Here is a 27,712-nt window from a genome sequence, read left to right on the forward strand (position 1 = left end):
ACAAAAAGGATTAGTATAAGGAAGGTACTATCCAATTTAACAGAGAGAAGTACTGACATTAGTAGGGTTTTAAACCCTAAACAAAAACATATCAAGCATGACCAATTCCCAGGTCTTCTTCCATTTTAAAACTTTCTTTTCCTTTGCTACATTTACTTTAAAACTTCTCAATTTTAGGTTTAGATTTGATGTATAGAATTTTTTCTAATTCCACCCTTTCCACCCCCATCACCTGTACCAGAAGTCTCTATCCTCTGACCTCTATCGGATGTCTCTCCCATGAACACCTCCAAAGGCTTAATGTTGCCCCAAGATGGCACATTGAAAGGTAGGTCTGGCAAGATTGTTGAGATGCATGAACAGAGATGTGTAGATCTGTGCTGCATCCAAGACGTAAGTTGGAGAGGAAGTTCTGCTAGGGTCCTCACATGCAAAGAAAAAAGGTGTAAGAGTTTCTGGGCAGGGAACACTGATGGGGTCGGGGGTGAGGGTATACTTCTTGCAGTGAAATGGGTTGATAAGGTAATCGAGGTAATCAGAGTCTGTGATAGAATACTTAAGATTAACTTAGCGCTGCATCATGGGTTAGCAACCATTATCTTGGCTTATGCCCCTCAACCAGAACTATCTGATGAACAGAAAGACCAATTTTATGACACCCTCTTGCAGAGTACCTTGTCAACGAATGATAGCAACCTCCTTTTTGTTGCTGGTAACTTCAATGGGCATGTTGGACAATATGCAGGGAGCTTCCATGGCATACATGGAGGCTATGGTTTTGGTTCCTGCAATGAGAAGGGAACCAGGCTGTTGTAGTTCTGCAATGCAAATGATCTTATGATTTGTCATAAGGCGGCGAGCTGGCAGAAACTTTAGCACGCTGATCGAAATGCGTAGCCATATTTTGTCTGTCATTACGTTTTGAGTTCAAATTCCGCCGAGGTCGACTTTGCCTTTCATCCTTTTGGGGTCGATAAATAAAGTACCAGTTTCGCACTGAGGTCAATGTATTCGACTTAATCCCTTTGTCTGTCCTTGTTTGTCCCCTCTATGTTTGGCCCCTTGTGGGTAGTAAAAAAATTAAATGATCTTATGGTTTGTCATACTAACTTCAGGAAACCAGCCAGTCACCTAGTCATCTACCGATCTGGTGGACACAGTAGTCAAATTGATTACATCCTCACCAGGAAATGGGAAAGATGGCTACTTATAAATGCAAAACCTTCCCAGGTGAAGAATGCACCCCACAACATAGATCAGTAGTTAGCAACTTCAGGATCAAGGCTAAATGGATGCCCAGAATATGACCAGCAAGGAGAAGAAGTGTCTGGAAGTTTAAGGATCCTGTGAATGAACAGAAATGTAGAGACGTATTAGAGGGGGATATAGCATCATATGATGTGGAAGACAACTGGAGGTTCCTATGGGACAACCTGTTGAGCGCTACTAACCAGATCTGGGGATGGTGCAAAGTCCCCTCTTGACTCAAGGTAACATGGTGGTGGAAAAATGTAGTTGACAAAGCCATCATGGAAAAGAAACAGGTATGGAAAGACTGGAAAAATGGTGGTAGCAGGTTGTCAGAAGGGAAGCTATGAGACAGGTTTACTTAGCCAGAGGGGAGGCAAATAAGAAAAAATTTGCCAATGTTCTGCATCATGAGGACCAAAGACTTAGAGTGTTTCATGTTGCAAGACAGTATGTGAGAGAGAATCAGGATGTCACAGGAGAGAAATGTGTCCAAATGGATGATGGCTCACTTGCATTTAATGTGGCTGCAAAGAGAAAGACTTGGAGATGCCACTATGAAAGGGTGATAAATGAAGAGAATGAAAGAGAGTCTGCTGAATGTCAACCCACAGAGGGACCAGCTATCCGAATTGACAGCTCCTTGGTAGATAAAGCAATTACAGGTATGAAGACAGGGAAAGCCCCTGGCCCATCAGGAATCGCTGCAGAGATACTTAAAATATCTGGCAGTGTTGGCTATAGTCTAGTCACCCATATAGTCAATCAGGTGATATACAAAGGTAAAGGTGATGCATTAGATGTGAATAATTACAGAAATATCAAGTTCTTGGATCAGGAGGTAATGAAAGTCACGGAGAGGGTCATAGCCCAACTAATTAGGGAGAGAGTCAGTTTAGATGATATGCAGTTTGTGTTTATGCCAGGAAAAGCTCCACTGATGCTATATTTCTGGTAAGACAGCTGCAGGAGAAATACCTAGCCAAAGATAAACTCTGTACCTGAATTTCATTAATATGGGAAAAGCCTTTGACAGGTTTCCTGGACCCTTATCTGTTGGTCAATGCAGAAACTAGGTATAGATGAGTGGTTATGTTAGTGAGAGCTGTACAAGCCATATACAGGGATGCTGTCAGTATGGTGAGGGTTGGCAATGGGTACAGTGAAGAATTCCAGGTAGGGGTAGGGGTCCACCAAGGATCAGTCCTCAGCCCCAACTTATTCACCATAGTCCTCCAGGTAATAACAGAGGAATTCAAGGCAGGATGCCCCTGGGAGCTTCTCTATGCTGATAACCTCTCTCTAATAGCTGAGTCACTATCACAACTAGAGGAGAAGTTTCAGGTGTGGAAACAAGGTCTAGAATCAAAGAGCCTTAGAGTCAACCTAGCAAAAACCAAAGTCTTAATAAGTAGGAAGGCAGACAAATCACAAAATACCTTCAGGTAGATGGCCTGCTCAATCTGTAGAAAAAGCATAGGTAGAAACTCCATAAGATGTACCCGGTGTAAGCTATGGACACATAAGAGGTGCAGCAATATCAAAGGAAGACTAACTAGGAAGATAGCTTTTGTGTGTGGCAAATGCTCAGGGGTAATAAACACTGAAAATGTGCAGAAAACAGCTTCCATCACACGTCAGGGGGAAAAACTAAAAGTAGTTAATAGCTTCCATTACCTAGGTGACTAAGTCAGTAGTGGGGGTGGATGCTCTGAGAATGTAGCTGCTAGAATAAGAATAGCCTGGGCAAAGTTCAGAGAGCTCCTGCCTCTGCTGGTAACAAAGGGCCTCTCACTCCAAGTGAATGGTAAATTGAATGATGCATGTGTGCAAACAGCCATGCTACATGGCAGTGAAACATGGGCCAAGAGTGCTGAAGACATGTATAAACTAGCAAGGAATGAAGCTAGAATGCTCTGCTTTGGTCACCTTGATGCTAGAGTAGAAGACACTTGCCCAAGATGCCATGTAGTTGGATTGAACCTGAAACCATGTGGTTGGGAAGCAAGCTTCTTACCACTAAGCTATACCTGCACCTATTTATACCTAAATATCTTAATAACCACAATACTGTGTGTGGTACATAGTCATAAGTGCTACAATCTGCAGTGTTGTAGCTCCTTGTCAAAACTGGTTTGTAGTTGTTAAGTACATTGTCAAAAGCATTCTCCAAGTTGATAAAAGCTCATGTAATGGTTTGCTTTTCACTAAAACTTTTCTTGTAGTTGTTACTATAAAAAGTGGGTACTGAAGAAGACACTGAAGTTGACATAGAAATTAATACTGAAATGTCCATTGAAGCATTAGAACCTGAGTTGAGTAGCCTTGAGCTATGACTTCTGCAAGAGAAATATTCAGGAATGATTATTTTGCAGAAATTCTAAGTTCTTTCAATACCTTAGCATAGTTAAATCTTCCGTATTTCATCAGGGTGTTTGATTCTTGAGGATTACATGCCTCAGAAACAGCAATCATAGCAACGGGTAAGATCATAACAATAGTCAAGTTGGCACACCTCATGAAATCTTAACATATTGACACAAAATTTGAGATTTTTCTTTTATTCAGATTTTCATTATTAATAATTTCCTTTTTTTTATATATTTTAATATTTTGGCAAATGAATTCTCATGTTTATTCATGAATGAAAGCCACCATACATCCACATTGCATAGACAACAATAAAATTACATTTCATGATTAAATTAATGTTCAGTTGAATATCACTTCACTTCAAATACTGATCAACAATAATATGAACAACAACAATAAAGTGAAAATCAAGCAAGAAGTTCAAAATATTTCATAAAAGACAGGCAGGAGGAAGAGAGATAGATAGAAAAGATGAGAGGGAGATGGCGATAGAGAGGTAGAAATAAGTGAGAAAATTAGATAGGGAGAGTGAGTCAAAGAAGTCCAAGATAGAGAGAGGTTTGAGGGGAAGCAAGAGGTCAAAAAGGGAACAAAGAAAAGTAAAAAGGAAGCTGAGGTCAGTACAAGTGATAAAGGAGAAAAGAGAGAGGGAAAGAGAAAGATAGGCAGGGAAAGAGAGAGAGAGAGAGAGAGAGAGAGAAAGAGGGAGTAAAGAGAGAGAAAGAAGGAGAGAAGTGGTAAGGGAGAGAAAGAAAGAGAGAGAGAGAGAGTTTAAAGATAGGAAAATGATGTGATTCTGACTCTGATAAATCTATTGAAATCATAAGGCATTCTTTATATTTCTTCAGCATTGTTTGCAGGAGGAAGGGGGGAAGGGGGGGGGAATAGATGCCGATTGGAAGTGGTGATGGGGGATGTCAAAAGGGTGGAAATATATGTGTGTGATGACAGGAGGTAGGAAGGAGAGGGTTAAGTTAGCTACCAATATGAGCAAAAGTTGTTTTGTGTTTTGTAGGGCTTGTGATGCGAAAGATCAAATGGCTGACCAGAATCAAACTACTAAACAGAGTGTATGGTGGAGGGGGTGAGTGATGAAAGTAGTAGTAGTAGTAGTAGTAGTTGTAGTAAATGTGTATGTCATGGTGGTAGTTGTATTTATGAGGGTAAAGTTTTGTACAGCATGGTGGTGATGGCGGTGGTGATGGTGATGGTGAAAACGGTGGTTGAAGTGGTGGTGGTTGTAGTAGTTGCACTTGCTGTTTAATCCCAGTTCAACACTGATTTAGCAGAACTATGACCAAAATCATTCCAATTGTGACCATCCCATCTTTTATCCAAGCCAATGTACAGTTTATTAGACTAAGCTGTTAAAATGTAGGGTCATTTGGCTGATATTTCTAGAAGGCCTAGTGACTTCATAGAAGGTCTCACATTTGGTTTATAGTTGTAGTAGTATTAGTATGTCATAAGGCAGCGAGCTGGCCGAAACGTTAGCACGCCAGGCGAAATGCATAGCTGTATTTTGTCTGCCGTTACGTTCTGAGTTCAAATTCTGCAGAGGTCGACTTTGCCTTTCATCCTTTCGGGATTGATAAATTAAGTACCAGTTACGCACTGGGGTCGATGTAATCAACTTCATCCGTCTGTCTGTTCATGTCTGTCCTCTCTGTCTTTAGCCCCTTGTGGGTAGTAAAGAAATAGCTATTTGATCTGTCTTTACATTCTGAGTTCAAATTCCAACAAAGTTGACTTTGCTTTTCATCCTTTTGGCGTCGTTAAATTAAGTACCAGTTGCATACTGGGGTCGATCTAATCAACCGGGCCCCACCTCCCCAACACTTTCAAGCCTTGTGTCTAGAGTAGAAAAGAGTATTAGTAAGTGATGGCAAAAGTTGGAGTGGTTATATTTGTGATAGCAGTTGGTTGTATTATGTGTTGTTGTGGCTACATTTTTAGTGCCAGTGGTGGTGAAGGAGCAGAAAGTAGAAGGTGGAGTAGAAGTATAAAGGACACAGTGAGGAGTGTAACATTTCAGGAGTGGTTTTCCTTTTGCTTTGATATATATATATATATATATATATATATATATATATATATGTATATAGATAGATAGCTGTACATACTATATATATAAACACATATACATACGCATAATATATATATATAAACACACACACACACACACACATATATATATATGCATGCCAGCATGGAAGGCGGACATTAAGTGATGATGATATATATATATATATATAAAAACATAAATATATGTACATGAGTGTGTGTATACATACATATATATATATATTGTATGTGTATATTTATTTTAATATTCAAGTCAGCAAATTTTCAGTTTACATGGTATGGTAGGGTATGGTGTATGATTGGTGTTGATGGAGGTGAAGGTTGTAGTGGTGGCTGATGTCAAAGTGAAAGTGAGGGTTGTAGAGGGGAGTTATGTGACTGAAATGGGAAATAACTCAATTAAGGTTGAATTATGTTTGAAGATTGATAACAAAGAAAATAAATATATAATGGAAAACACTAAGATAAAATGTGGAAAACAATAAAAAAAATATCCCATAAAATTCCATGACTTCATTATCATTTGGTAAAATCTGAAAATAATTCATACCAACACACACATGAAAATATATATTTCTGTTTATATGTGTACATATATGTGTGTATGTGTATGTGCATGTATGTATGTGTATGTATATGAATGCGTGTGTATCTACACATGGGCATTCTTTATGATAAAAAGGTTCTGTAAATATAATGCAAGATGATTGTCTCTTTTTATAGTTGTTAATGCAGCTGGCATTGCTGTTGTAGTTGTTGCTGTTATCTTTTAAAACCGGGAACACAATGTTCTCATCTCATGAAGTTTGCCCGCATCAATTTTGTGGGGTTTAAAGGAAACAGGAAATTGGAAGATGGTGTAGGTAGTTCAGTTGCAAAATTTCTCAAATAAAAAAGAAAAAAAAAATATTTATATGTCACCTTTCTCTTTCTCTTTTCCTCTCTTCCTGCGAGTATGTATATGTGTATATATATATATATATATATATATATATATATATACCGGAGTAAACACATAAATGTGAAACAAGGTGGAAAAAAGAGTACTCAAATACCAGTGGTAGAGTAATATGCTTTATTTTAAGCAGCAGAAAATTCAACAAAATCTGTTACTCTGAGTTTCTCGTTGCTGTTCATCAGACAGTTTTTGCTAGAATGGAACTGATATATCAATTCAATCTATACTCTTACAAACGCTACACCTTTAAAAAGAAATGGACTTGTTTGATTGGCCCTTTAGAAAAAACGGTCAATCTTCGAGCGATAAACAAAAAGGTCGAAAATATATGTATATATATATAAAAAACTTATAAAAATTATAAAATCCGAGGAAAAACCTATTGACGTTAATGAAGACAGTGCAAATTAATGCATAGAAATTAAACCTGTTATAAATACTGCAATACATATTTATATTAAAATCTACATATATATATCAACATACACAAAAGGATGCGCGTAAACGCCATACATACATATACAGACGTATGAATATGAATCTAAATATACACATAAAAGCATGTGTACATATATTCATGCAAACCGTCTCGCACGCAAGCTAAAATTCATCTATGTAGCAATTCTCATATACTGAGCAAGGAGGGGGAACGAAAGAAAGGGAAAGAGAGAAAAAGGAACGAAGGAGGGCTCTAAGCATTTTAAGCAGGGTCATAAATTCTACAGAATATTTAATAGAAGAACCCTGAAGGTTAGCTATTCTTGTTGCAGAAATTTCGCCTCTTACATTAGCCAACATAATAGGAAGCTAATTGAGATTAGACATGGTGCCGAGCCCATTAAGAAATGTAATTTCAAAAACGAAAGCTCCTGTCCGTTAGAAGGGAAATGTCTAGTGAAAGGAGTAGTTTATAGAGCCAAGGTGCAAGTGGAAGGCTCATCGGAATACAAGACATACACAGGGGCTTCAGAAAATTCATTTAAAACAAGATTTTATTCTCATAAAAATTCATTTAAATACCCAGAGAATAGGAAGAAAACCAGCCTAGCAAAATATGTCTGGGAACTAAAAGAAAAGGAAGCCCCACCTTTCAACGTGACATGGAGCATTCTGGACAGGGTGGCACCATACAGGCATGGAGCTTACAAAAATAATTTCAAGTGCAGACTTTGTCTATTAGAAAAAAATGTACATCTTATTCAAAGACAATAATTCTTTGAATCAAAGAAGTGAGTTAATGAACTTATGTAGGCACGCGGCTAAATTTAAAATGTCGAATATAAATATACCATATGGATAGAGTATATATTTTGTATTTTTGATTTTTGATTTTGATTTTGACTCTTGAGCGCTACGATGGATTTTGATTTTGTTTCCAAGCTATGCGTATCTTAATCCGTATAGCAAAGTCTTATGTTTCTACATATATATTAGGAAAAACCTACAAACTTTGTTTTCATGTTATTGTATTGCATAGGATTACCTTGATTATTTATATTACCTTGATTATTTATAAATGGCCCAAAATAGGATGTTATATTTTATTTTATATGTCTTTCGTATATATTTTTATTAATGCACCCATTTTTAAAAGCAATATTTTTTAAAAAAAGCAATGTTGTCAAAATTAGAATGTTTATATAAGTATGTGTATAGCAAAGCATATGTATTTGTAAGCATGCGTATCTGTGTATGTGTAAGTGAAAGTATGTTTGTGCTTAAGCACACATATACACGACGGTATGTATATGTATCCATTCAAACTTGTGTATGTATACTGGTCTCTATAGATGCCAATAACATCGTTACACTGCTTGTATACATAAGTTTTTTTCCCCACCCCTCCTTCGTTCCTTTTTCTCTCTTTCCCTTTCTTTCGTTCCCCCTCGTTTGTAAGAGTATAGATTGAATTGATATATCAGTTCCATTCTAGCAAAAACTGTCTGATGAACGGCAACGAGAAACTCAGAGTAACAGATTTTGTTGAATTTTCTGCTGCTTAAAATAAAGTATATATATATATATATATATATATATAACTGTTTCTGCTATGAGGAGCAATGCACTCATAGTTGCTGGTTTGTGAATCACCCTATAGCTTCAGACATGAAGTGCAGTTTTATTAATACTATATATATGATTATTATTATCATTATTATTATTATTATTATTATTATTATCATCATTATTATTATTATAATTATTATTTTTATTATCATTATTATTATTATGATTATTATTATTATTATTCTGTGGAGGTTGACTTTGCGCCTTTCATCCTTTCACGGTTGATAAAAATAAGTAGCAGTTGAATAACGGGGTCAATGCAATTGACTTACCTCTTCTGAACCATGTACTGTTGAAACAATTGTAATGAAGGAATAAATGGAATACCATCACCTCCATTCTTGGACTTAATCTGTATGTGTGTATGTGTATACATGCACACACATACACACACACACACACACACACATATATATAGCTGCAGGAGTGGCTGTGTGGTAAGTAGCTTGTGCTTACCAACCACATGGTTCTGGGTTCAGTCCCACTGCATGGCACTTTGGGCAAGTGTCTTCAACTAAAGCCTTGTGAGTTGATTTGGTGGATAGAAACTGAAAGAAGCCCATCATATGTGTGTGTGTGTGTGTGTGTCTGTGTTTGTCCCCCCACCATTGCTTGACAACCAATGTTGGTGTGTTTGCATCTCCATAACTTAGTGGTTCAGCAAGAGAGACTGATTGAATGAGTACTGGGCTTTCAAGGAGTGGGTCCTGGGGTCGACTTGTTCAACTAAAGGCAGTGCTCCAGAGTGGCTGCAGTTAAAATGACTGAAACAAGTAAAAGATTAAAAGAATATATATATATATCATCATCATCATCGTTTAACGTCCGTTTTCTGCGCTAGCACAGGTTGGACAGTCAAGGCGGTGCTGGCATCGGCCACGTTCGGATGGTGCTTTTTATGTGCCACCGGCACAGGTATCACAACTACTATTTCCATTGATATTTATTTCGATGTTCATGTACTTGACTCAATAGGTCTCCTCAAGCACAGCGGGATGTTCTGAAATCCAAGGTACTTTGAATGGGCATGGGCTATGTGTAACTGGTGCAGGAAGCAGCCCGGGTCTTTGCAGTCACAGCATATCTCCAGAGATCTCGGTCCTTCGTCATTGCCTCTGTGAGGCCCAACGCTCTGAGGTCATGCTTGACTACCTCATCCCATGTCTTTCTGGGTCTACCTCTCCCCCTGATACCTTCAACTGTTTGGGAGCGGCACTTCTTAACACATCTCTCCTCATCCATCCGCAGTACATGACCATACCATCGCAAGCGTCACTCTTGCACACCACATCTGATGCTTCTTATGTCCAGCACTTCTCTCAGGGTGCTTACCCTCTGTCGTGCGTGCACACTGACATTACACATCCAGCGGATCATGCTAGCTTCATTTCTTTCAAGTCTACGCATGTCCTCTGCAGTCACAATATATATATTATATATATATATATATATATCATCATCATCATCATCGTTTAACGTCCGTTCTCCATGCTAGCATGGGTTGGACGGTTCGACCGGGGATCTGGAAAGCCAGAAGGCTGCACCAGGCTCCAGTCTTATCTGGCAGTGTTTCTACAGCTGGATGCCCTTCCTAACGCCAACCACTCCGTGAGTGTAGTGGGTGCTTTTCACGTGCCACCTGCACAGGTGCCAGGCGAGGCTGGCAACGACCATGGTCGGATTGGTGTATTTTATGTGCTACCTGCACGGAAGCCAAACGAGGGGGTGCTGGCATCGGCCACGAGTCGGATAGTGCTTTTTACGTACCACCAGACCAGGGATCCTGGCTGGTTCAATTCGATTTCGATTTCGCTTGCCCCAACATGTCTTCGCAAGCAATGGGGTTGGCATGGGTGCCTGTCGTACGGTCAGATTGGATGGGTAAAGACCCCCTTCAGTCATGAATGACCATGGGATGCCCGAAGAAAGTTCCCCTCTGAAGCACAAGTCTGAGCAAAGTTGTTTATGGAAGGCCAGCATGCAAGCCTCTCCTCTCCACACTATGAATGTTATCTAAGGGAAAGGTAAAAGCTTAGCCCCAGTGACTTCACAACTCATTTCTACAGATGAGTGAACTGGAACATGAAATAAAGTGTCTCGCTCAAGATCACAACACATAGCCTGGTTCGGGAATCAAACTCACTACCTCATGATTGTGAGCTTGACACTCTAACCACTGAGAAAGGCCCCTTCACTTTTATATTTTTTTTTAATACCTCATCTCAGAGAGTAGAAATCAGATGTTCAGATAAGCAATTTCGTTTTCCAACCTAGCAAACATTTAAAACCTCTTTTTCAGAACTGATTATAATTATTTTATTATTTCATTTCATTATTTATGTAAACAGTTTCATCTTCCATGGCGTATATTTAGAGAAAAAAACTGAAGATCCTCTTGCTCAATCTAACTCTACCTCTTCCTCCTTTCTCCCTCTCTTTCACTCTCATTTATTATTGTCATTTATTCATTCATTTATCTAATTTTGTCACGGTTTGGCTGACCAAAAACTCTTGGTTATAGCCTTAGTTAAGAATGCAAATGCCCAATGCTATCTCATTATGTTGGGTTTTAAACCTTAAACAAAACATATCAAACGTGACCAATTCCCAGGTAGTGGTAGAATTCAGTCTTCTTCCATTTTAAAACTTTTTTTTCCTTTGCTATATTTACTTTAAAACTTCTCAATTTTAGGTTTAGATTTGATGTATAGAATTTTTTCTAATTCCACCCTTTCCACCCCCATCACCTGTACCAGAAGTCTCTATCCTCTGACCTCTGTTAGATGTCTCTCCCATGAACACCTCCAAAGGCTTAATGTTCCCCCATCCCTACTTAGGGTTTATCTCCTATGTAATGTAGTGATTATGTAGCACATAAAATGATGGTGCAGTGTATGCAGGTTGAAGGCTATTGTATGTTTATGAGTTCTGCCAAATGTGAGCTTTCTTTTCAGATACATGATGCTGCTGTCCCCCATCTCAGAGTCTCATGGGCCCACACCCTCAGAGTTGGCACACTTAATGTTGGCACACTGAAAGGTAGGTCTGGAGAGATTGTTGAGATGCTTGAACAGAGACATGAAAAACAAAACTGCTAAAGTGTTGGGCAGTGCGAGATTCAGTTTGCATTAATTAGTCAAGGAAGAGCATCCTAGAGTAAGCCTGAAGAAGGGATACAAGAACAAAATGTCTGTTAAGGAAGTTTTGATCTGAGAACCCAAATAATGTGTAGAAGATACAGCTATGAAAATGAATAGTATCAAGGTCTATCTGATGAGGGAAATGAAGTCATGGATCAAGAAAATATTAGAATGAAATGCATTATGACAAAGTTAATGATAGTAAGGCTAGTTTAAAAGATAGGGCAGAAAAATCAGGTGTGTAAGAAATGGTAAAAATAGAGTCATTTGTTGAATATAATATTGGAAGAGGAGAATGAAAATATTTGTTGTTTTATCTGAAATCAAGTGAATCCAAGCGAGATAGAGCTCAAGAAACTGTTGAAATAGATGTACTGGAGTATGTACCTATACTAACTGCCAAACATGAATAAGTAAAATAAGTAGTTAATGTTAAGTCTAAAGAAATTCAAAATATGAAAGATTAGAATATATACAAATGTGTGTCCAACATTACTTCATAGTAAATTATGTTAAAAAGATGGATGACAGCAAAAAACATGAATACTAGAAAAATAAAGGCTTGTCTTGCTACATGAGGTTTTGAGAAATATTTAAGTGATCTAACAACAGATTCTTTAACATGCAACTATGAAGTCATACAGTTAGTAATACTGGTTTCAAATATTGGCCCTAAGCCAGAAATTTCAGGGCAGGGTATCAGTCAACCCCCAATATTCTACTGATACTTAATTTATCGACCCCAAAAGGATGAAAGGCAAAGTTGACCCTGACAGAATTTGAACTCAGAACTTAGAGATGGAATGAAAAGCAGCTAATCATTTTGCTTGTCATGCCAGCTCACTGCCATCAAACAGCTAGCAATATTAACTGCATCAGTTTTGAATTGGTGAGTGCAGACTCTTAATTTCACCTCAGAATTTTTGCAGAGCAATACACTAAAGAGTGGGCTATTTGTTGATCTACCTCCAGAATTGCTGGTGTGGAAACTGAAGAGATGCAACTAAAGGCTGAATGATGCAGGTCAGTGAGAGTATAAGAGGAACACCTGACTAATATAAACAAAGACTCAACTAGTGTCATTTATTCGCGGCTGACTGTGGTATGTCCAGGGTGTTTGATGTCTAATAGAGTGTCGGGGAGAACCACATGGCCTATATATATATATATATATATATATATGTTACTACTTGATTTGAAAGCTTTTATATTATTGGAAAACCTATATAATTAGCTGAAGAGTACTCAGCATCTTAAATCTGCCGTAATACTTACAGCTTTTAATAAAATGTTGTAGTGCGAAACAATTGTACCAAATTACTGGAGTCATTCTTGTTGCTTATTTTTGATTATAATCACCCATCAAATTTTTATTGGTAACACCATACAAAATTCTGGTACATCTAAATTAAGTGCCATATTCATTTGAATCTAAATTGTTGCTGATCTTATATATATATATATATATATATATATACATATATTGATAAAACGGTAAGATAACAAAAGAAAGAAAGAGACCTCAATATTATGTAAATAGAGGAAATTTATCTATACAATATGTTACATTACTTGGTAGTCAAGATAAAACTCTGAGTTTCAGATGCCGAAGTGGAAATCCACAACACCATCTCTTCGGTTATCTGGCTATTTGAAAACGTTATGAAAAAATACCGTTAAATAAAGGGAAATTACTCTGTTATAACTCTGCTTGCCTTCGTACTTATACATCGCTCGCATTTTTCGTCATAAAAATTATATAAAAATACATAAAAAATATATAAAAATATATAAAAATATATAAATTCTTCTTGGGACATAACATAGAAAGCATGTTCTATCTGTTTTCTTTAGGGGACCAAAAACGTAACAGAAATTTAGTCACATGTGGGCATGATCCGAAAAGCTCTGTCCTTGTATTTAGACATGTAGTAGGGTCTAAGCTGCTTTTCCAGATAAGCCATCTCTCCATGTCGCATAGACCGCACCTTCCGCTGCCGTTAGTATAGGGCTTACATCTGGCCAAAATCTTCCATTGTATGTTATAATCAACACCTTTATCTCTTAAAGACCAAATATGATTAGACAATTGTGTCGCTTTTCTTTATTCCAGTGCCTAAAGCTCAAAGTGTGGTTATTGAACCTGGCCTTGAAATTACCCTCTGTAAGGCCCACGTATTTCTTCGTTGAAACGGTGTCTTTAGTGGTTATAGAGTTTACGGTAGCTTCATATATGATGATCTTGGACATGCAAGCTCCATTTAGCGGGCACAATTCTTTATTCCTGCATGAACAGCTGTTTTCTTCTTGTGTTTTTTGTATGTTATGTTTGATTATGTTTTTAAAATTGGTAGTTGAACTAAAACTAATTTTTAAATTGTGTCTATTGAAGAGTTTCCTATAAGTATGGTCCCCTAAAGAAAACAGATAGAACATGCTTTCTATGTTATGTCCCAAGAAGAATTTATATATTTTTATATATTTTTATATATTTTTTATATATTTTTTATGTATTTTTATATAATTTTTATGACGAAAAATGCGAGCGATGTATAAGTACGCAGGCAAGCAGAGTTATAACAGAGTAATCTCCCTTTATTTAACGGTATTTTTTCATAACGTTTTCAAATAGCCAGATAACCGAAGAGATGGTGTTGTGGATTTCCACTTCGGCATCTGAAACTCAGAGTTTTATCTTGACTACCGAGTAATGTAACATATTGTATAGATATATATACATATATATATTTATATGTATGCGTGTGCTTATATATACAAATAAAATCATATAAGTATATAACTTTTCATTATTTATCAGATTACTTTATATATATATGTATATATAAAGTAATCTGATAAATAACGAAAAGTTATATACTTAAATGATTTTATTTGTTTATGTTTCACAAAGCTTAACCAAACTCTCACATGAATTACTTTACTCTTTAATCTCCAATTCCCTCAGAGAGAGAGAGAGAGAGAGAGAGAGAGAGAGAGAGAGAGAGAGAGAGAGAGAGAGAGGCAGGGAAAGCAGATAGCCTGAGAGACATGCAGGCCAAACAGAGAGACTGACAGATGGCAGCTTTGTTTTTATGAATGGACCTCTATGAAACAGTTACCTCTATGAAACATTTAATCAGTTACCTTTATTCCAGAAACTTTTTGTGCAGAACTATGTCTATTTAACAACAACAATACTGATAGTACAAAGCTAAACAAATTTGTCAAACCTACTCATTTCATGAATCTAATGAAAACAGTGTTTAGATATATATTATCACCACTCTTACGTTGCCAAGATAACATGTCTTCTAATTCTCCTATTTATGGAAGCTGCATCATGAATATCTGATTGTAAAAGTTTAAATGCTATTTCTTTCTTGGATACTGATTTCATTGTTTAAATGAATTCACTTGCCTACACTCTTTGTCACTCTCTTATCTATTAATTTATGTACCTATAACTATTTTTGTATCATTATTATTGCTTTTGTTGTTGTTGCTACTATTATTATTATTATTATTATTATTATTATTATAGTGATTTAACATTTTATTATATACTGCTTTGATTTTAATTTCCAAGAAATCATTATTTACTTATTGGCAATTTATGTTATTTTTCTGTGTTTTTACTCAGAAACAATTGTCAACTGCACAGTCACATACACACACACACACACACACACACACACACACACACACACACACAATCACACACACACACACAGATGCACATGTCTGTATAGGTGCTTTGCATGTCTGTATGACTAAGGGAGATAAATATCTGAATTAAAACTAGAAATACCAGGTGGCAAATTAAGTTTACAGCTACAAGATATTTTTATAGATATGAACTAATTTATCACCTACTTTAATCTGCTGCAGCATTCTTAGCTAATGCTCTTCAGTGTGCAGTGTTTAAGAGTTTAATTAATTCATTAATAAGCAAACATTGTTCAAAGAATACATTTGCATATATTAAATATAAACGTGGGAACGATGCTGTTGCATCTTAACAACTAGCATTGTATAAGCTGAGCAGACAAGACATTTTCAGAAATTTTCAGAGCTGAAAGCATATTTGCACCGAGTTCTGAACATGTCGGTCCAATGTGCAAGAGACTGTTTCTGTGGACTTTCCTGTTGCTCTTGAACACATCTAACTCCTTGAACTGATGAGCAATGTTATAGCTTTTATCCCATTACTAGGCAAACAAGAAACATTTAGAGATTACTCTTTACTCTCTTTTACTTGCTTCAGTCGTTTGACTGTGGTCATGCTGGAGCACCACCTTTTAGTGGAGCAAATCGATCCCAGGACTTATTCTTTGTAAGCCTAGTACTTATTCTATCTGTCTCTTTTGCCGAACCGCTAAGTTACGGTGACGTAAACACACCAGCATCAGTTGTCAAGCGATGTTGGGGGGACAAACACAGACACACAAACATATACACACACACATACATATACATATACATACATATATACGACAGGCTTCTTTCAGTTTCCGTCTACCAAATCCACTCGCAAGGCTTTGGTCGGCCCGAGGCTATAGTAGAAGACACTTGCCCAAGGTGCCACGCAGTGGGACTGAACCCAGAACCATGTGGTTCGTAAGCAAGCTACTTACCACACAGCCACTCCTATGCCTACAAGACAAAAAAAAAAGAATGAATTCCTAATAGTACTTGCTTATTTTCTCTTTTTCTTTCACACTAATTTTTATATTTCCAAATTTATTTTTTAAAATATAAGAACATTGGGGCAGTGGATTAGCAGTATTGGTTTTGAGTCCAAATTCTGGGGTGTCTTTGCCTTCAGAAATTGCTAAAATACTGGAGAGAAAAAGTGTTACAACCCTAACCACTCAGGTTGACTGTATCTTAGACTACATTATCCAATGTATCATTTATTTATTTTGTCACTTATAAGTTGGAAGGATGCTGTTTAAAAGAAATTTCTGTCCATAATTTCTATCCATTTGGACAACCATGCAGAAACTCTTTTTAGCTACTAGTGTTTGCAATACTAAAACTACTCCTGACAATTATGACAATGATGACGATGATGATGTAAGATATTCAACTGTAGCAAGTTAGATATTGAATTTAAGTTTTGTAAGACAACCCGGCAATTTACTTGTCAATTTCCAGTCAATTCAGCTTTCTGCTTCCACATCTCAAATGATAGTTCCTCATCCTCATGTCAGTTAACCTTGACTGAATCCCGGAGAATGACATTCACTTGATCAATAAACCTTTTTCTCATTGACAAACTCCTATTTCCTATTCTAAAAATTTGTCATGCCCTCCTGTCCCAAACAAATAGATCCCTGATTTCCTGAATTGGCTTGTTGCACCTGAACTTCACACACACACAAACAAAAATTGCTTTACTGCATCCATTTCATTACATTATGCCATTTTTTCTCCACCAGAACATGTGCTCCAGATTTTTTTTCTTATTTTTGTTTTTGGTTTATCTTATACTAATGCCCACTGTTTCTAAAATAAAAATAATTTCTTCATCACAAAGCCAAATGATTATTGTTATACGGGTTCATCCTTTCTATACAGATGATTAAACAATTGTGGAAAGAGGAAAAAAACTACAGGTAGTAACTTCCACTTGTATTTTTACACCAATTTCTCCTCGTAATTACAACAAAACTATACTATTTCCTGAATGCTAACTACTCAAAAATATTCTCAACCTATTACATATATCTTTTACACTCTACTACCTGAATTTTATCTTCTTTGAAACTTAGCATTAAAATATACTTTATTCATTGAATTGTTGCAGATTATATGATGTGATTATTGGCAACCTCATATACAAATTATTATGCATTCTCTAGACATTGCCCCAAAGCTACTTCGACCTTAGAAACCTGGTTCCTCACAACAAAATGTAAAACTCACTGTCTTCCTCGAGCAAATATAAACATATGACATACACACAGAATACAAATTTTAAGTATGACATATAAATAATTCACAACATTTAAAATGTATATATAAGATTACAGAAAGTGCATTGATTAACATTTGAAACAATAGAAAGAAACAACAATAATGATGTAGAAGCAACACATTACACCTATGGTGGATCATGTCAGATCTACCTGGGCTTTAATCTTCACACAATAAACCACAATTAAATTTAAAGAATGCAAAAAAATGCACTGCACATTATAATAAGTTTTATGGAGATCACATCTAGAGATCATCTATAAGACAAAGCAAAAATACCAACTGTATACACAAGATGCATAGTTTGTTGTCACAGCAAGTTCAACCACAATTGTCCTTTCCACTACATGCCCCCCCCCCACCAAAACAAAACAAAACAAAAAAAAAACCACTTAGACATACAACACATCAAGGAACTATTACATTATCATCCTAATATGCTTTTCTATTTTCCTGGACATGTATAAGGAACACACACACACACACACAGAAATAACCTCATTGTCTAAACACTCTTCAGTGATATACCAACCACTCAACTCACCAACCATCCAACCAACCAACCAGAGGAACAGCAAGGCGGAACACTGGTCAGTGTCAGAGGAATGAAAGATATGGTCAGAGAACCATATCTAACTAGTCTGCCTTCTCTGAGCACCAGAATCTACAGTTGTTCACACAGAAAATGGAGTACAATATATCCATTTTATCACATGACATCCTTTGAGATTAATGATTATTCCGTATGCAATATGGCCATCAAATGATTAGTTGCATAATATCAGAGTGCACACTCAGAGCTAACTTCAGTCTGCACATCAACAAGTACTCCGCCATAGTATGTCCATAAAGAAAACATATGGTTATGTTTGGAATGAGAGTGAAAGGTAAATTGTATAATGCTTGTGTGCAAGCAGCCATGCTACACAGCAGTGAAACTTGGGCCGTGGCTGCTGAGGACAAGTGTAAGCTTGTAAGAAACAAAGCTAGTATGCTCCACTGAATGTGTAATGCCAGTGTCTATACACGACAGAGTGTAAGCACCCTGAGAGAAACTGTGGACATAAGAAGCATCAGATATGGTATGCAAGTGAGACGTCTGCACTGGTATGGTCATGTATTGCATATGGATGAGGACAGCTGTGTGAAAAAGTGTCACACCCTAGCAGTAGAGGGAACCTGAAGAAAAGGTAGACCCAGACAGACCTGCATGAGGTGGTGAAGCACGACCATCAAATTTTGGGCCTCACAGAGGTGATGACGAGCGACTGAGACCCTTAGAGATATGCTGTGCTTGAGAAGACCTGACAAGCCAAGTGAGACTGTAACCATAGCCTATGCTAGTGTAGCATAAGTGGCCCATTTAAGAGTACACTTCAATCATTGGGCAATAAACTGCACTCTTGAAGATCTGTTGAGTCAAGTGAAGTCATTGTTGTGGCCAATGCCAGTACCGCCTGACTGGTACTCAGGCTGGTGGCATGCAAAAAGCACTATCTGAGCATGGTCACTACCAGTGCTGCCTGACTGGCTCCCATGCAGGTGGCATGTAAAAAGCACCATTCGAGCATGGTCATTACTAGTGCCATTACTAATTCTATAGAAACAATACTGATCTTAATTACACTGAGATAAAGTGGGGGTGGGGGAGAAAGAGACAAATAGAGAGAGAGACAGAGACAGACAGACAAACACTATCATCTTTCCACTATATGGGTACCATATATGAAATTTGTAGACTAATCGAAAACCGTTTTATGAAACAGTTGCCTTTTAAGGTGTTTTAAAGTTTCTTTCAGAATCATGACTATTATCATTTTCCAACAGTATTCACATGTGTAGGCATCTAGGTTACACACCGTAGCTCTCAACTACTACACTTTGATACTCTTACAAATCATCATTGGTTGAGACTCAACATGTCCTTGTTTTTCAAATAGAACAGATAACACCAGGGGTAGCATAACAGTATCTCAACTTTACTTTTCTAACAACCCATACCAAAATCAAAGCATAACTCATTAAGCTAATGGAAAATAAAACTTCTCAGACACCACTTGATTTGATGAATTAATAAAAGTGAATGGTTTTCTGAGCAGGGAATTGACTTATGACAAAAAGTGACCAATTAAAAATAGTTTTTTACCATTATATACCAAGACATAGCAAATCCTGATGATAATTGTTTTGATATTGCTATAATGATGGCGTATGATGAGAATGTTATGAAGTTCTTAAGACAATATAATGTTGTTATGATGAGTTTATTATGTTGATAATAAGACAAATATTTTATGGTGATGATGATAATACTGTGATGATGGTGTTATGATGATTATGCTTTGATGAAGTTGTTATAACACTGTCATCATAACACCAAAGCATACTCATCACAATAATAGTGGTATCAATGAAGATGGTGCAAACAATATAAACAGAATTTATATTCAAATGATTTGAACTAAATTTTCTTTTATGTGAATATATATATATTTTAATGTTCATGTGTGTATATGTGAATGGCTTGGTGTATATATGTACATGTATGTGTGTGTTTGATCTCAATTTTTTTTTTCTTTTCTGTTAAATCAATATACTTGTATAACCATGGTTAGTCCTTCACTTTGACAAACAATCTGATGTAGTAGAAAATATTTGTTCAGAGGGTCAAATTTAATTCCACATAGCCTCAGCTGCAAGCTTTGCAATAATTGCTATGTTGACTTTAAATAATTGCAATATCTGGAAATATTTGCACCTCCAGTCACCAGTAACTCACTGCTTCTTATTAAAAAACCAATTGCGACTTAAAATATTTGAAAAGAAGAAATATTCATTTTTTTCCTACTTTTTACTTGAAATATTTTTTACTACATTTTATCATTTTCTTTTATTTTTACTAATTTTACATGAAATTTATTTCTAATCTAGATTGGAATATTTAGATTAATTTTTATTCACTCTTTTATATCTCTCTTCCCATGATAGCATCAGTAGGATGGGTTTTAATAATTTCCATATTTGCATATTATGGCATCAATTACTTTTACAGATGGATGCCCATCCTGGTGGACATTACTAAAATCTGAAGAAGACTAAGCAGAGTAGAAAGCAAACCCTGTTAACATCCATACCATTTGAAACATGCAGAGTAGAGGTGGGACACATGAAGACTATGAGGCTCTTACGTTTGGCCTTCTGGATAGAAATTAGAATTCTGACATTAATATCCCATTTCTTTTATTACATAGTATATACATATGTACATATGTGTATTTGCATGTGTGCGTGTGTGTGTGATTTTGCATATTTTAGTTTGACCAACTCCACTGCTTAACTACTGGTGTTGGTTTGTTTACATTCCCATAACTTATTGGTTAAGAAAAAAAAACTGATGTAATAAGTACCAGACTTTGAAATTAGTACTGAGATTGAGTTATTTCAACTAAACATTTTAAGGTAGTATTCCATCATGGCTGCAGGTACAATGACTGAATCACATAACAGAATGAATGAAAGAATTTAGTTTGTAATACATTAGTATCTTCAGTTCAAAGTTATTTTCCAAGGAACCCTCAATGAGTTCCTAGTTCTAAACTGTTTTACATGCAGGGCTGGCTATGACTGGTCGTAGCTTTAAATCATCTGGAGCCACTAGTAACATATATTTGTTTGTCAAGGATTCACAAGCCTCACTTATAGACATGCATTTGTGTATTTTCAGTAAACCATAAAACAAAATGCTTATTTTGTATTTGAAGTGACTTATGTAGTTGATTCCCTTGCTAGTTAGACCTTTGTGGTACTTCTTTAGTAAAGTTCAGAGATTTTCCATTATTTTTGATTGCTTGTAAATTGTCTTTCTTTTACTGTTATTTATGTCATTCCACGTTGTCTAATGTTACAAGGGTGATAGCTACCTTTATAGCATGTACGGAAAAATGCACAATTTTTCATAGTGTCTTTTAAAAGATAATTTTGTTTATTGTTTATAATTTATATGCAAAGGTGATATATTTTCAGTTTATTAATTTACACATTCATATCTCAAAGCCTATTATTATTGTTGATGTTGTTGATGCTATTGTTATTGCTGCTGCTGTGATTGTGGCTAACATGCAGCTTATATTTTTAAAAATTCATACCCAAGTAGGCGACAAAGACTAAAAAGCCTGTACAGGTGTATCTGTTGTACCCCTTCCAACCTCTTTGCCCCCAGTATCCTTATAAAACTTTCTGCCCTCACCCCACTTCAAGAAACTTTATGCTAGAGTAAATGTTCCCAATATTTTATCCTTTTTTCTGCTGGATGCATAAACTTATCAAATAACAGTAATGGAACAAAAGTAAGTCACTTACACAGTAAACCATTCTGTCGTAATAAGGTGGGGCAAATAAAGTTGTTTAGTTCTGGCTAATATTTTTTATAGAATTATGAAATTTATTTCTAATCATAAATACAATATTTTGATATATTTGACTCTCTTTTATAGTTATTTATTTTCTCATGGTGTGTGTGTGTGTGGGGGGGAGTGTATTTGTGTCATTGCTTGTGGGTATGTACTAGCTATTGTAAGTTGTTGCTCCTATGAGTTAGCTATAGTGACTAAATTGCTTACAAATTAAGCCCCATTGTCTTAAGAAATGAACAATACATTGAATAGCAAAGTGCTATACACATCAGTAGGAACATCTACTAACATAGGACTATTATATCAGAGTAGGAGTACTAGAGGTAGAGGCGCAATGGTCCAGTGGTTAGGGTAGCGGATGCGCAGTCAGAGGATCGCAGTTTCAATTCCCAAACAAGGCATTGTGTGTGTTTATTGAGCGAAAACACCTAAAAGCTCCACATGGCTCCAGAAGTGGATGGTGGCGCCCCCTGTTGTACTCTTTTGCGACAACTTTCTCTCACTCTCTCTTTATTTTTCTTGAGTAACACTGCGATGGACTGGCGTCCCGTCCAGCTAGGGGGAGTACATATGCCACAGAAACTGAGAAACCAGGCTCATGAGCCTGGCTAGGCTTGAAAAGGGTGAGAAAAAAAGAAAAGGAGTACTAGAACTGAAGTAAAAACAACAGCATACATTGAATTGTAGCTTTTTTTTACCTTTTCTTTCTTCTAATATATCTTTATCTCTATATGTTTCCTAGAGAAGGTACTTTTTAGTGTATATTTATCTAAAGAAATATGGGTATCAATAGCCTATCTTCCTTATCACTGAGGATAAATGCTATAAGTATCTTAGAATTGGCATGATTATTGCATATATTAATGTCATTATAATGCTAGAGTGACATATGTATGTATATGTAAATGTGCATGTATGTATATCTATGCATATGGATGTGTGCATATGAATAGGCATGTGTATGTATGGATGGAGGTGTGTTTGTGTTTTAATTTGTTGATTTTAGTATCTTTCTGTCTGTGTTTATGTAATTAAATTATTTTAATTTCAATATTTAAATTTGGTTATAACCATGCATGTTTGTTTGAAAGAGAAAGAGAGATTGTGTGTATGTGTGTGTGTGTGTGTACAAGTGTGTGCATGCGAGTGTGAGTGTGTGAATGCAATATGAGCATCCATGTGAATATATGTGCGTGTGTGTAAATGTAGCAATGCGTGTGTATGTATGCTTTACAATTATCAATTTGTCTCTGTTGTGGTGGTTGTGATGCAGCTTTATAAATTTCAATAACTTTCTTTACATGTGCATCAATGTACATACGCATACACAACTGTCTCTCTACTCACACACACATGTGTGTGTATGTGTGTGTGAGGATGCATTAGCTCGTGTATGTGTCTTTATCTTGAGAATGGTGTTAGCTGGTGTGCATGTGTTTGAGTATGTGCAATTAAATGTTTAATAAATATTTACAAATTCCTAACTCATTTAACTTTAAATGGATGGTTTATTTTTGCTTCACTCTCTGCCCTTCTCTCCTTCCTTTCTTACTTTCTCTCATTTCTTCAGCTTCTTTCTCTACCCTTTCTCTCCTTCAATTTCTCCCCCCTCTCTCTCCTCCTTCTTTGGTTTCTCTCTCTTTCCTCCAATTTTCTTTTATTTTCCTAATTTCTCATCTCCCATTTCATTTCATTTCCTTTCTATCATTCTTTCTTTGTCCTTTTTGTTTTACCCCCCCCCCCACACACACACCAATACATACATTTTCTAAGAAGAATTTTTTTTTTACTATCTTGATTCTAATTTGATATTTTTAAAAGTTTAGATTAATAATAATTAATGCTCCATGTATATGGAGACAGAATACCAAAACTGTCATTCTGAGATAATCTCATACATGTTTCCCCAAACTAAATGAAGTGAGACAATGTAGACTGTTGATCTATCACAAGTAACATTCCCTGATGATCTGGTACTTATTACTGTTACCCAGGTGAGATGAGACAATGTAGACTTTTGATTTGTCACAAGTAACATTCCTGACTGCTCTGGTAACTATTACTGACAACTAAGTGAGATGAGACATTGTGGAATAAAGAATTTTTCTATCAGACATAACAAAAAGCCTACAGAGAATTAACCAACATAGGATAACTCTTAAACTGTTGGTTATCCAATGAAGCCTCTAAATACTGTGGCAGAATGCATTGCTTGTTATAAGACTAAATCAGTTAGTTCATTTAGTACTCTAGTAACTTATCTATCCATTCATCCCTTCATGTGCAGCACTGATACAAAGTTTCTCTGCTCTACTAAACCAACAAGTATTGAAAATTTGCTAAATAGTATTAATTTCAAACAATAAGACAAAGCCAGAAATTTTGGGGAAAGACACATTACTTAAAACTATCCCAATACTCAACTGGTATCATTTTAAAAATCAAACTTAGTAGAATGAAAGATAAAGTTTATCTCAGCAAGATTTGATCTGAGAGACTACCTGCAGGTCTTAGTTCAATCTTCTGGTTTACCAGTTCTTGTCAAACTGCTCATCATAAGTCAGGAAGGAAAATAGACATTAAAAGATGATGAGGATGAAGATGATAAACATCTTCTTTGCATGAATGAGGTGGTGGTGGTGGTGGTGGGTGGGGGAAACAGATTCTTAAAAGAGCACACTGACAGAGAAGAGAAATGGGGGTTAGGTGGGCAAGAAGATTTCCTCTTTACACAAGGCATTCAACCCAAGTGTACACATTTACTTTACATAAATTTAATTAACATTTCTTTTCTTATTTCAGAAATTTAATACTCTCAACATTGAAGGTAGTATTGAAGCTAATTTATACTTGAAATTTAATATACTTGAAGCTAGTATTTAAGCTAGTATGAGTGGAATAAGTAAAGCAATTGAAGGTTTATTCAGGAATGGGAAACCCCTAGCAAGATTTTCAAGATTTAGAAACCCACTGTCAGCAGATCAGGAATCTACAAAGTAGTCAAACAAATAAAAGAGACTGGTTCTCGCTTACCAAGTGTGAGAACTACTCCATCTTGACCAGTGAGAATGCAAAAACTCACTAAAATCACCAAAGAAAAGATCAGGCATAACACAAAAAGAAGTATCAGAAAACTCGCTTGGTGTACAAGTGTGCCACAATCCACAAAATGATCATATATATGGAGTAAATAAAGAGGAACTTCCTGTCAAACAAAGATTATCCTTTTGGTCACAGAAACCTGAATCCATAATGGTGTGGGCAGGTGTGACCTCAAATGACATGTAAATCCCTCTAATCTTCATTGAAGAGGGTGTAAAAATCACCCAGCATATTTATTTGGACATATTAAAGAATAAAGTAGTACCTTGGGTTATTGCAATAATAGGGGACAAAGGTGTAACTCACCAAGAAGACGGTGCAACATTTCATAAGTCAGAGATTACATTATTTACATTATTTACATTTTGACGGATTTTGTCCTCATCTTGTTCATTGTTAACACAACGTTTCAGCTGATACACCCTCCAGCCTTCATAAGGTGTCTTGGGGACATTTCCAACCTGGGTTCTCATTCCTAAGGTATCTTTTCGATGTTGTTGTTGTTGTTGTTATTATCATTATTATTCAGGTCACTGCCTGGAATTGAACTCGGAATCTTGGGGTTAGAAGCTTGCGCTCTTAACCACTATGCCATATACCCATATAGAACTGTATACAGAGATTAGTTTGTGAAAATGAGTAATTTCATTTCAATTACTAAATTGAGATTTCTTTATAATCAGTCAAGGATGTCTGTATATGCACAAAACAGCAGTATTGTTCCACACATGTGAGCACTACACAATTGTGTCTCACTGGGGCTATGTAGATTGTGAATAATGTTGAAAGATGAAGTATTTTCTGGCTTTGAAGATGAAGGCCAGAGCTTATGATGCAATTTTTATTTGTTGAAGATGTGTGCTTGTCTGGAGAGATCCTCAGGTATGGTGATACTTGCATTTGTTGCAACCTTCAGGATTCTAGTTGCATGATTTTTATGTTATGGATAGGATAGTGTTTCCATGATATGCTTTTTGAGTGTGTTTTTGTTCCGTTGACAAAAATAAAATAGATTGGCATGACTCCATTGCAACCTTTCACAAAGGTCTTTGTTTATGAGATCAGTGAATGCTCTGGTGTGAGATGTCTTGGTTGCATGTCAAATGATGCACGATACATATAGTTTGGGGGGAATGAATAATAGAGCCATCTGCATGATAGTGAGCTTTGTTCAAGATGCTAACAAATAGGTCGATAATATGTGGTAGAAAGAATACAGGGGATAAAACTAAACCATGGTCATAACAGAAATGACAGAGCCTGGGTCAGAGAAAACTTCTATCTGTACATGCTGCAGTGGTGTAACATAACAAGAAGTTACAAGTGAAAGAGACAAGAGATGGATAAAATCTGTATGTGAGTAGTTCTGAAAGGACATTTGCATGCAAGATGTAGATGAAAACTTAAATGATGTGAAAGGTAACAGTAATCGCCTCACTACAATTCACTAAGGCAAGGGCCTAGTGGCATAGGAGAATAGGTTTTCAACAGATCTGACTTGATAAAAATCCATATTGTTGGTCATTAAGAATGGTGAAAAGTTGAAGGCAATGGACAAGCTTCTTGTTAATGGCTCTCTCTCCATTATCTTTGATATTACTCAGAGTCAAAGTGGTTGCTCCTTATTGGGAATGGATACACTGTAGTATTTTTGAGGACCAGAATATATCCCTAAAGAGAGGCAGAAATCAAAGAGTTTGGTGAGGAAAAGGGCCAGCTCTGTGTTATAATTTTTTAAAGGTAATTGGATGGTGGGACATAATCAGGGCTGACGGCCCTTCTGGTTTGATGTTACAGGAGCTACTTTTGTAGTTGGCATCTATCTTTCCGAGCTTGGTCAAGTGAAATAGGACAGCTTTGGAGAATGTTTACCTTAAGTGGGTAGTATAGAGTTAGATGGAGGAAGCTTTCTCCTTATAAAACTATCACAGCTTCTTGTCTGTAGAAACATTATTGGTAAGAAGTGGAGGAAAGAAGGAATCTCTTAATAAAGAAATAATAATATTGAAAACAAAGAAACGTAAGTGGCAAAACGAAGCAAGTATTAAAACAAATGCTGAGAACTGAATACTTAGAGTGAAACAATATGTTTAGTCATGATGGAATGTCAAAATATTATTAAGGTGTGTGTGTGTGTGTGTGCATGCGCACGAGTGTGTGTGATATTATCCAATTTATTACTTTTTGTTTAGAAGAGATGGGCAGAGTCTGTAACATTCAAAGGCATTTTTAGAGAGATATGTTTGTTTATGTTATTGGTTCACTTCAGAGTTGTGTTGATTGAACTGAACTATGTTCCAGCCATAACCATTTAATTTTATTTTATACTATGGCATATTTGGCTGCTA

At 36.3% G+C, this 27,712-nt stretch overlaps 1 protein-coding gene and 1 long non-coding RNA gene across 2 annotated transcripts in view; both read right to left on the minus strand.

Annotated features, from left to right (window-relative positions):
• The window catches only part of LOC115216696 (endoplasmic reticulum aminopeptidase 1), a 1,296,444-nt gene that overhangs the window by 783,837 nt on the left and 484,895 nt on the right, over positions 1-27,712 (minus strand). The window lies entirely within an intron of this gene.
• LOC118765201 lies at positions 212-11,730 on the minus strand. Its single transcript, XR_005001066.1, has 3 exons — positions 11,532-11,730; positions 2,545-2,550; positions 212-274 (listed from the first exon to the last, which is right to left on the minus strand). It is a non-coding gene; the product is annotated as an uncharacterized LOC118765201 (long non-coding RNA).

This window comes from Octopus sinensis, linkage group LG10 (assembly GCF_006345805.1).
Source record: "Octopus sinensis linkage group LG10, ASM634580v1, whole genome shotgun sequence".
In the NCBI taxonomy this organism is placed as follows: domain Eukaryota; kingdom Metazoa; phylum Mollusca; class Cephalopoda; order Octopoda; family Octopodidae; genus Octopus; species Octopus sinensis.